Source organism: Artemia franciscana, unplaced genomic scaffold, assembly GCF_032884065.1.
Source record: "Artemia franciscana unplaced genomic scaffold, ASM3288406v1 PGA_scaffold_169, whole genome shotgun sequence".
NCBI lineage: Eukaryota > Metazoa > Arthropoda > Branchiopoda > Anostraca > Artemiidae > Artemia > Artemia franciscana.
The window spans coordinates 1-12,754 of NW_027062639.1; the positions used below are offsets into that span (position 1 = coordinate 1).

The 12,754-nt window shown below is 34.1% G+C and overlaps 1 long non-coding RNA gene across 1 annotated transcript; it reads left to right on the plus strand.

Moving 5' to 3' along the window:
• Positions 1–3,609: 3,609 nt before the first annotated feature.
• On the plus strand, positions 3,610–11,679 carry LOC136041359 (uncharacterized). Its single transcript, XR_010621008.1, has 3 exons — positions 3,610–3,770; positions 7,941–8,087; positions 11,525–11,679. It is a non-coding gene; the product is annotated as an uncharacterized LOC136041359 (long non-coding RNA).
• The last annotated feature ends 1,075 nt before the right edge of the window (positions 11,680–12,754 follow it).

Here is a 12,754-nt window from a genome sequence, read left to right on the forward strand (position 1 = left end):
ATAGATGAAAATGAAAAAGTTTTTGATCCCTTGGATGTGAAGGAAGATTTGTTTAGTGAGGAAGAATTAGCGACAGTACTAAAAGGATTAAAAAATAATAAGGCCTCAGGTGCTGATAGTATGATTAATGAGTTTCTTAAATATGGTGGCTCTGAGGTTAGGAATAAGCTACTGAAGATTATGGACATGATTTTTGAAAAAGGGGAAGTACCCAATGATTTTAGGAAAACCTTAATTAAACCACTGTATAAGAAAGGTGACAAGAGTGAGTGTCGTAATTATCGAGGCATTAGTCTGGTCTCTGTAGGTAGCAAATTACTGAGTAATATGATACTTTTTAGACTGAGACATGCTGTAGACAAAGTTTTAAGGGAAGAACAATGCGGTTTTAGAAAAGGTAGAGGATGTGTTGACCATGTTTTCACTCTTAGGTTAATAATTGAGAAGTCCCTTCGTTGTCAAACACCTTTGGTCCTCAGTTTTATCGATTATGAACAAGCTTTCGATTCTGTTGATAGAACAGCGTTAACAAAGGTCTTGCCGTTATATGGTATACCTGAAAAATACATTAAAGTGATTTGCGCTATGTACGAGAATAATACTGCTGCCGTTAAGGTAGGAAATGAGGTTAGCAACTGGTTTTGTATTAAATCAGGAGTTAAGCAGGGTTGTGTTCTATCCCCCTTTATATGGATCATTTTCATGGACTTCGTCTTAAGGAGCACAGGAAAGGCAATTGGAGACCATGGAATCAAATGGGGAGGAAGAACGCTCCTGGGCTTCGATTATGCTGATGATTTAAGCATATTAGATGAAAGTGTGAGCAAAATTAATGAATTTTTAGAGGTTTTACGAGTTCAGGGTGCTAAAATAGGCTTGAAAATTAATGTTAAGAAGACTAAGTCACTAAGGCTAGGAATAAGTGAAGATGAACAGGTGACATTAGGTAACGATAAGATTGATCAGGTTGGGAGCTTCAGTTATCTTGGTAGTATTATTAGTAAAGATGGTGGGAGCAGTGAAGATGTTAAAAGTAGAATAGCTAAGGCCCAGGGTGTTTTTTCACAGTTAAAAAAAGTTTGGAAGAATAGAAAGATAAGTCTACAAACCAAGATTAGAATATTGGTAGCTACAGTGATGACAGTGGTCAAATATGGCTCTGAAGCATGGGCACTCCGAAAAGCAGATGAAAATTTACTAGATGTTTTCCAGAGAAATTGCCTACGGATTGTTCTGGGTACCCGGCTGACTGACCGTATTTCAAACAGTAGGTTGTACGAAAAGTGTGGTTCAATCCCACTTTCTGGGGCTATAATGAAAGAAAGGTTGAGATGGCTACAGATTACCGAAGATTGTCCTTTTTGGCCAACCGTCTGGGGCTACACGGAAAGCAGGTCATCCTTGTCTGGGTTGGGAGGATGTCATAAATAAAGATTCAAAGGAAATGGGAACTTCCTGGGAGGGTGTAAAGAGGGAGGCTTTAAATAGATTAGGTTGGAGGAGGAGCGTGCGTAGCTGTGTTGGCCTCAGGCGGCTTGGTGCTGCAGTGAGTTATTAGTAGTAGTAGTAGTAGTAGTAGTAGTAGTTTTGGACAATCAGATAGTTCGGGCATTCGTTACAGTATATAAAATAAGGGCCATTTGAGGCCAGAACTGAAGTAGGTACTTTACATTCAAGTCTTCACTATAGCTTTAAGTCACCAGTAAAGAGCCACGTATACGGTAAGTGAAATTCCTGAGCATTGTCCCCCCCGCCCAAGGATAAGCTGGAAAATCCTGCTAAAATGTATCAAAATTTAGACAGCATGTCATCCAAACATATATATTCTTTGAACGATAAGCCCAACTTATCTCACATTTATAGCTTGGATATTTAGCATACACTCGTACTTGAACACACACATATATATATGTATATATATATATATATATATATATATATATATATATATATATATATATATATATATATATATATATATATATATATATATATATATATATATATATATATATATATATATATATATATATATATATATATATATATATATATATATATATATATATATATATATATATATATATATATATATATATATATATATATATATATATATATATATATATATATATATATATATATATATATATATATATATATATATATATATATATATATATATATATATATATATATATATATATATATATATATATATATATATATATATATATATATATATATATATATATATATATATATATATATATATATAATATATATATATATATATATATATATATATATATATATATATATATATATATATATATATATATATATATATATATATATATATATATATATATATTATATATATATATATATATATATATATATATATATATATATATATATATATATATATATATATATATATATATATATATATATATATATATATATATATATATATATATATATATATATATATATATATATATATAATTATATATATATATATATATATATATATATATATATATATATATATATATATATATATATATATATATATATATATATATATATATATATATATATATATATATATATATATATATATATATATATATATATATATATATATATATATATATATATATATATATATATATATATATATATATATATATATATATATATATATATATATATATATATATATATATATATATATATATATATATAATTAAGTGCTTGTGTGTTTTTGTCTTTAAACTGAACAAATAGCTCTATATAAGGTAGAAATGTGAGATAAGTTGGGTTGATGGTTCAGTTTTATTGCGAATGATACTCCCTTTGCTCATAAGTTTTGTGTAATCGATATGGACTGCGATCATTCTCATGGCTCCACAATTTTTCTGTAAAAGTTTGATTTTCTAGCTTCAAAGGTTCAGCTGTTTATTCAAACCAAAGGCGGAGAGCTATGTTTGTTTTGAACTTGTACTAGTAACAGTTTTTGCTTCTTGTCTAGCTAGTAAAACTGTATAACAAGTATGGGGTGTGCAATGAAAAGGGCAGAAAAGCCAGAAATATACTTTAAAGCCTACTGTAAAGTTAAGTGCCCAGCACAGCTTAGATACCAATACAGTTATGAAAACTCCTATCTTGCCCATGAGAAGCTTCTGGTACAGAGCTCTGAACTTGACGCGTCCTCTAAGCCTGCGCTCCGACGCGTAGATCGTACTACAACACCATAGGCGGGAACACCGTAGCTCCTAGGACTATTGGTATCTAAGCTATGAATTGCTCCGACTTTTAGATTCAGACCACAGCTTAGATACCAATGCCAGTTTCCTGTCTCCAGCCGCTAGCATCGCTACCGCGCCCTATGTCCCAAAAATAAATCGAATTTTCATATCTGTATTGGTATCTAAACTGTAGTGCTCAGGGAATGCGGATCCACTGTGATACATCCATGGAAAAGAATCTGGTTATTTCTTTGATGCAAGTTAGTATCAGTTAGTGACAAACACTGAACAGGAAATGGAACCATTGGGATCTTAATTTACCAAAGCAGTGTTTTTTTCCCTCTCCCTCAAATTTCTTTTATTTCAGGATTAAAGCATGTAAAAACTACTATGAAGTATTGGGTGTTCAAAAGGATGCCGGTGAATTAGATTTAAAAAAGGCATACAGAAAACTAGCCCTTCAGTTTCATCCTGACAAAAATAAGACACCGGGAGCTGCCGAAGCGTTTAAGGGTTAGTCTTGTTAGTTACTCAATTTCCTGTTGGGTATTAATTAATGTTGTAGAATTAATTACAACCATCAGCTTCCCAAAATTTGATTTCACTGCATACTTGAGCCTAGCGTGACATCATTGGTCTAAGCATTTTCACTTTCGACCAATCAAAGTTAATTTTGTTTGTCATAAGCAGTAATGATTGGCCGAAGGGATTTTGCCAATATAAGTCGGCACGTGACTGGTGCTCTAGAAGCACAACATTGCTCCTAGGACGGACTTTGGGTTGTGCGGGAAGGATTCAGACCCTCTGCTCAATTGTTCAAAACTAGCTGAATGCTGGCCTCTCTCACACCTGCTTAGAGAGTGGGTTCTCCCCTGTTAAGTGTATTAGATGTGAGAGACTATATCCCTGAAAAGCTGAATGAAACGCACTTTTTACGTTTTAGGATTAAAAGGGTATTCAAAGAATCCTGCAACCTTGTTTAATGAAGAAACCATATAGCACTTGGGAAAATTATATCATGCTAATTATAAGTTTATCTCATGTTAATTAGAAATTTGTTTCGAAGTGCTTACAAAGCATATCTTAGTTAGTTGCAATGGTTATTGGAATGCATTTTTCCCAAGCTTTACAGCTTAAGAAAACCTCCATACAAGTTCAAGCTTTAGGACGTTGGGGGGGGGGGGGGGTAGAATGCGGGTGTTAAGTAAAAAAATTTATGAAGGAGGTCAACACTTCTAAATTGTGTCCCCTATCTTGAAGATATTAAAGAGGCATTGTTTGTCAATGAAACTGGCCAACATGGCTTACGTTCTGCCTGTACTAGAATACGTGTTTCCAATTTGGGGCCCAAGCGTCTAGTTAAACTCGACTAAGCCAAGATTTTGAGGCCATGCAAATACACTTATAAAATTATGATGGGAGAAAGCTATACTTCTTATAAAAAGGCCCTTGAATTACTGGGACTTGACTCACTCTACAACCGCCAACAAGATTTTATAAAATTTAGACAAAATATTCTAATAACCTGAGAACATATGTGTATCCTCCCCCCGAATGTACCCCCCCCCCCGAACACACTCACGAGAAGACAGAACAATTTTGAAACAGTTACTGCCGCACAACACGGTATCAGTATTCTTTTTTCTCTTTTTCAGGGGGTCTGTTTAACCGCCTAAAGTAATTGTAGTTCGTGTTGGTGCAATTTTTATGTACCTTGTAAGTAGCTCAGTTTTAGTGCTTCTCAGTGCTATGTCGAGTGTGTCAAGAAATATGTCTGTGTTCAGAGTTTGTGCTTCATGTTCTGAAGCATCACTGTTTGGCAACGAGATTCCTTCTGAAGGGGGCTTTTAGCAAAGAGACTTCGCAGTTTTTAAAAGCTTTAACTTTTTTGTACCCAATAAGATTCCGAAATGATTTTTCATCGCAGTGTTTTATATGTTGTCAGAAAGTTATTTGTTACAACAGAAAAAGACTTTTTAGTGGACCAACTGACAATTGGTCTAGTTATCTGGATTTAAATCAAAGCCAGGAAGGATTAATGATAGGGGGAACAAGGGTAGATAAACTTGTTTGTAGTCGTAAAACAGTTTTAATTATTTCATCTCGTCTGCAAGTGTTGTTTGCGATATTTACCCTTCCAGGAGAATATTCAGCAAAAATACACAGTTTAAGAATGAATAAATTTTGAATGGAAACGTGTGTGTAAGGGATGAGCTGGGGAGATTCAGAGGGCGTGCGTTAGGTGTTCCTGGTGCTGGAGATTCGAAAAAACTGGCTGCAAAGTCTGCAATAAAAACTAATTCCTGCCTAGATGAACAAAAGCCTCGAAGGAAATAAGTGGGAAGGAGTGACAGGGTTTGGAAGAAGAAGAGCTGCTGAAAGAGGAGCAGGTTATGGAAACTTGTTTGCAAAGATAGGCGGTAGATTTCCAATTTCTGCAGATCTCTAAAAATCTCATAAGTGAAATAAAGAGCTTTTGGTTCAATGGAGCTGGATGCCAACGAGTTGTTGAAGAAATTCAAAGGTCAGCAGAAGAATGGCAAGGAGATTATGGTCGAGATGCAGGTGGCACAGGCCATGACAGAAGGTTGGAGATACTCTCGAAACCGCCCTAAAGACGATAGAGTAAAAAAAAAAAAATAACGGTGGCTGATCACATCACTGTTATTGCAAAAGGTGTCGAAAGAGAAAAAGAAGTAGACTGTTGTCGGGGATTCCTCAATTAGCTGTAACTGACAACAATGCGTTGAAATGGTCACTTGAGGTCATTTTCAGCCGCGTTGTTGCTAAGGGAATTGTGGCCTTGTCCAGTTGGGAGAAATTTGAAGTTTCTATAATAGAGAGGAGGGCTATTTCCCCTATGCTTGATTTGTGCTTGGTTACACCTACCTTACGCCTACCTCAGATAAGGGTGCCAAACATAGGCCATTCACCTTAACACTGGGTACCCAGCAGACTGTTAAAAATTCAAATGTTTTACTATTGTTTAATTTCATTTTATGTATTTAAATTTTTTTTATACGATGATGAAAAAGTCTAAACTATAAAAACAAAAGTTAAAATAAAAACTAAGCAAATTACTTCCAGTCTTTATTTTGCTATGGAATTCATCAGAGCAAATTTCTGCTCCGTCTGTTTTTTCCCTTTAAGACAATTCGGATTTTCTGTTTTATTTATTCTTTCCTCCCCTTAACTTTCTTAAATCGAGTTGTGGGCCCGGAATAGTCCCCAAAGAGGTCCTGTTTTTCGAACTAAGATAGCTCCCTAAGTTTCTGTTTTTAGCCCTCTGAGCCTTTTGCAGTTCTGTCTGTAGATAGTTGCACTGATGTCCTGACATGAAGACCACAAGCTTAGACTGGAGGGCAAAATACGAAATAGTGTTATCTTGGACCAATTTTTACAAAATATTGTGTTTGAATAGTTGTTGTTCCTTGAGAACGAGGCGAGGGTCTTTAGGGACAAATATTGGTAGAAGGAATAGAGTTTCATTTATTGTAGTTATTATATTTAAAGCTAATGTGTCTGGTTCAAGGTTCAGTTAGTTTGTTGCTTTCCCTGTAAATATACACAGCGGATTTTATTAATATTTAAATAATCTTGCAACTTGTAATTAACATCAAATCAAAAACGGTTAAAAAAGAAAGTTCAGTAAAAATATACATACACTTAATAAAAATACTTAATAAGATTAACAAATACTTAACACAAGATATTTAATATACTTAAAAATACTTGACAAATTATATCGTTGACAATTTATGCTATTCAGGGTAAGTGTGAAATTCAGTCAAATATATTTTGTATATACTTATTATTTATGAGTGATTTGAATAAGTTTAGAAATATATTATAATTATTATTTCAGTCTTTCAGATGCCACATGTCGTATTTTGCTCTTTTTCTTGGGTTTTTGTTTATAAGTAATCGATTAAATGATAGCTTGTCGTTTTAATAAGGGTGTTCCCTAGAAATAAAGATTAGAGCGAAAAAAAAAACTGAAAAAATTGGTTATCAAATTTTTGATAATTCTTTTAGAAACCAGTTTGACTTAACTTTATAACAAAAGGTATCCCTGCTTTATTCTCGTTCTTAAATACAGCAAACAAACATACAAAACTTGGATATCTTTTTCATTAAATGATTGGTGTATTAATTCTTTACTGAAGGTAAGATCACAATAAGTAAAGCTGGCTGGCGTAAGTAAGTAACAAAAGGTCAAATAACAATTGTACTTAAAGGCAATTTGAATTTGATATTTCTATTGTGCTTTTAATAAAAGAAATAAAAAAGCTTTTAATATCACTTATGTTTCAGGCCTTTTTAGTCTATTTGCAAACCTAATTTAAAGCTACAAATGAGTAATATTGATTTATTGTTACTATTAGATTAAGAATTAAATTTGGTTTGTATTTTTCAGCGATTGGCAACGACTTTGCCGTTCTGAGTGACAAAGAGAAAAGAAGAAAAAAAAATAACTAGCGATTCTTGAAAACTATGTTTACTATGAAACTCGGTTCACTATGTAAAAAAAAAACGCTGATTTTTTTCAATTTTTCTTATTCAGAGCAGCCTTAGTTGTTTCTTCCTTCTTTGGGAGAATCATTCCTTGAGAAAATTCTGAAAAGGGAATCATTCAAAATAATGCTATTAGATTAAGAAATAAGTTGAGTTTGTATTTTTCAGCGATTGGCAACGCCTTTGCCATTCTGAGTGACAAAGAGAAAAGAAGAAAGTACGATTTATATGGAGGTGAGGAGGACCAGATGGATACACATGGGCATTTTAGACATTCATCACCTCGTGGACCTTACTACTCTACTAACTTTGAAGGTCTCCTTACACTTTATTTATTCTTGGTTTTAGTAATAGCAGTAGTAGTAATAGTTATATCAGATTAACTACGCTTCTTGACTGCTAAGGTCTTTGTGTCGGCCCTGCAGTTTGTTATTACAGCTAGGTTCTCTGGGTCGGGTAATACCAAGCTGAAATCAAATCACTGCGCCACCACAGGACATCTTTGACTTTACCCTGGATGTATACCTTTCATCATTGTTACAGAGCAAGCTGAACGAACCAAAAATTCTGTAACAAACACTGGAATGGGTTGGGGAGGGATCTTTTGAAGTAGCCTAAGAAACTGCATGTATTGATACATCTTGTAAAAATTACACAACTGAGAATCAGTATAGCTAGGGGTTTCCTGTGGTGGGGGGGGGGGTGTGGAGTAAGTTTAATTTCTTTTTTTGAAACTTAGCTTTATACTCGATTTTGAAGATTCTTATAGGAAAGTGGGTCCCCTGAAAAAGGGGCAATGCCCACATGGAAAAGTTAAAAAGAAGATATATTATTGGTTTGGTATTAACTTATCAATAATGTTGGCGAGAAAATGTTCAAGCTTCCATTTGGGCTCGGTCATACGTTACAGAATGAATAATTTGCTTAAGTTTGTTCTAAAAGTTCTGAAACAAATCTAGCCATGACCTTGACAAACAAACCATGATTCTGCTTCGGATGTTTTAGTTCTGGTTTGTCTGGTTATTTTTTCAATCATTCCTTCAATTTAATTCAGTTTAATGGTGCTTTAGTTATTTCTAGGGATAGAAATTTTACATAATGAGCAAGGGAAGTAATAAAAAAAACAAGAGCTAAGAGCTCATATGGCACTTGTGACGAGGTCGAAAGAGCCAAGAGCTCATATGGCATGAGCTCTAGGAAAATTCTAAGAATCAATAGATTGATTTAAAAGGAAAATCAGAGGCTTAATGCCGGTCGGAATTTAAAACAAGAGCTCTGAGACACGAGGTCCTTCTAAATATCAAAATTCATTACGATCTGATCACCCACTCTTAAGTTAAAAATACCTATTTTTTTTCAAATTTTTCCTCTCCCTTCAGCCCCCCAGATGGTCGAATCGGGGGAAAAGACTTTATCAAGTAAATTTGTACAGGTCCCTGACACGCCTACCATTTTTTATCGTCCTAGGACGTCCAGAAGCACCGAACTCGCCTAAGCACTGACCTTCCCCCCTAATTCCCCCAAAGAGAGCGGATCCAGTCCAGTTGCGTCAATCACGTATCTACGACATTTGCTTATTCTACCCACCAAGTTTCATCCCGATATGTCCACTCTAAGCGTTTTCTAAGATTTCCGGTTTCCCCTTTCAACCCCCCCTCCCCCCACCAATGTCACCAGATCTGGCTGGTATTTAAAATACGAGCTCAGAGACATTAACTTTTTCTAAATATTAATTTTCATAAAGATCCAGTCACCCGTTCTTAAGTTAAAAATACCTCAACTTTTCTAATTTTTCCGAATTAACATTCCCCCAAAGAGAGTGGATTCATTCCGGTTATGTCAATCAAGTATCTAAAACTTGTGCTTATTTTTCCCACCAAGTTTCACCCGATCTGTCCACTCTAAGCGTTTCCCAAGATTTCCCATTTCCCTCCTCCAACTCCCCCAGTATCACCGGATACGGTCAGGATTTAAAATAAGAACTCTGAGACACGAGGTCCTTCTAAATATCAAATTTCATTAAGATTACCGATCACCCATTCGGAAGTTAAAAATACCTCTTTTTTCTAATTTTAATACTCCTACCCAGACGGTCGAATCGGGGAAACGACTATTTCTAATTTAATCTTGTCTTGTCCCTGATACGCCTGCCAAATTCCATCGTCCTATCTTATCTGGAAGTGCCTAAAACCGGGACAGACACACAGACAGACCGACAGAATTTGCGATCGCTATATGTCACTTGGTAAATACCAAGTGTCATAAAAAATCAGTTTATACAGTAAATAGAGATACTGTTAATCTTAATATCCAATTTATAGTGATACTACAAAGAAGCTGAGCCCATGACCTGCATCAAAATGTCTGCTGATCTTGTTTTCCGTTGAAATTGTCACTAAACTATTAAACCAGAAAGGTGAAAAGGTGCAAAAAAGAAAGATACTATTTTGAAATTTTGAACAGATGCCTTCGGAAGCTATTTTGTGGCCGGGTACCAAAAGAGCGAAATGGAGGGGGGCTAGTTGGCCTTTAATCACTTTTAACTCATAAAATATGCACTAGAACTTTCAGTTTTTAATTTAATGAAGCCTCTCCAAAGTTTTTTAGGACCACCCCTTCCATACGAAGCTGTCCCGTAATAATACAGAAAATGAAATAATACATAATTAATACGCTGACGGTTTGTGGTTCTTTACCATTGGCAACGTTAGAGCGTTGTCTCTGACATGGGAAACTTTGGAGGAGCTTTTAACACCTCATTTTGGAATTCTTCTATTGTATACCAAAATTGGGTCCATTGTTCAACTACTCGCTGGATTTGTACATTTTTTGCTATTACTTAAATTCTGAAAAAAAATAGTTTTATTAAATAGCTTTTATTGATTCTTTTTATGCATATCGTGACTTACCTTTTTTAATTTTGCTTTGAAAAATCCATCTTAATATTGCTCTTTTCTGAACAAAATTTGATGTTTTAGGATTTCGAACAAATAAGTTTACGTGTTTAATTTAGGTTTCCTAAACTTGTGAAGTTCAAAAAGGAAAACTTCGAAAGCTGAATTTGCAAAAAGTGTAGATATTTAAATAAAGCCCATCGTTTTTTGTTTTGTTTTTCAAATTCAAAATATTGACTGAAACTTTTGTAAATCTAAAACTGTCAAGTTTTGTAATAAACTATTATGTAAATATTTTGGGCTTTCGAAAAACGATAATCGCAAATTGTGTTCGAATGTGATTGATTTTGTTAACCAGTTTTTGGTACTAGTTTTCGAAGTCTGACGGGTGCTGTTGATAAGAAAGAACAATGCACCTATCCTATAGGGATACTGTTGAATACCAAGTAGAAAAGGAAATCAACTGAGCTAGTATGAGAAAAAAAAACCTATTATGCATGCTGACTTATTTTTCCGTTTTTTTTTTTTTTTTTGACATTTCGTAATTTATACAAGAATTATTCCAAGTTCTTAGCTGTAATTTTCTATAAACCTTGCAAGTTGTGTGAGTAGCTGCTTTTCTTCTTTTCATTTATACGCCATTATTTTTTTTATTATTATTTCATATTCATTATCTACTCATTTCATATTCATTGTTTCATATATCCATATTAATATTTTTTATATTAATTATTTCATTATTCTTTTCTTTCTTAACGCTAAATTTTGTAGCAATTACAAGTTAGTATAAACTGGTTCAGTTTCAGTTAGTTTTAACTGGCAAGTTTTATTTATGATATATTATTTTTATTCTTTTAGCGGACATTAGCGCAGAGGACTTATTTCACATGTTTTTTGGCAATGGATTTCCTGGACAAACGGTATACACTCGACGAGGAAATCGTTGGGAATCTTCGAACGGCAGGTATCAAGACACGAGGCAATCCCACCAGGTATTTGTTATGAAACCAAATTCCAATTATTATTTTTGTAATTAGGCTATACATTGTTCCCCACGATGCTCAGTGACCTTGTTCCAAAAGCTATAAGTTCAATATCAAATGTATTGGGGAGTTTTTAGAATAGGAACTGGTGCTTATGTCGAAAAAATTACTAACGCCATCTAGTGTAGTCCGATTTTCCTTTTTTAGCCTATCCTAAACTGTCGTATAGACGTCTTTCATGCTCTTGAAATTTCATTGGAGGGTAAGGAAAGCAGAATTATGTAAACAGTGGGCCTACCGGCCTGAAACGAGTTAGCCTACAGAACCTGCCAAAAATTTTCCTATCCTAGCTAACCTAGGCCTATTGTTGAATTTTGAACTAAAATTATTCTTGAAAGAAAATAAAAACTGATTATTTATCAGAGAAATGATTCTTGCAGAGAAATTTCAGCTATTATGAACTTTTTTTAGTTTGTGGGGCTAAACTATTTGGGACATGACTGGGCGGCATTGCCCTAACTTTTAGGGTTTGGATAAGATATCCGATTAAATGAAAGGAAATCAGAAGCCGACAATTTCCTGGAAATCTTCGAAAAAGCACTCAACTTCTTGGGTTTTGTCCCAGAGATAGAGATATTCAGTTTTAATGAAACTTACATAATCAGAAAGTGTGAATTTCTTGTTTTCCTTTTTTATTAGTAAACGGATCAGAATTCTCTTTTTAATTTTCATGAAATGGCAATCCACAAAAATGTCCTTGTACACCTGCTAGGAAAAGGCTAAAAAGACAGCTCAAAGAAATTATCATTTGAGCAATTTAATCGCTTTGGAAGCTCCTTGTGGTGAAACCCGCTTTGATTGACAAGTTTTCCGAAAAAAAGAGACGTAATATTCTCCTGCTTTTTTTCAGTCAAATCTTGCAGTCAAACTACAAATACTCGACATCTGTAGAGGATGGCTAGTCGCTTGAGTGACTTAGTTATGGGTCTTTGTCTTTATAACGGTCAGTTCACGCTGAGACTCACGCTCACGCTGAGATTAATTATATTAATTATGCAATTTTCTTTGAATTTTTGTACTTTTTTAACAAAGTTGTCAGACGCTA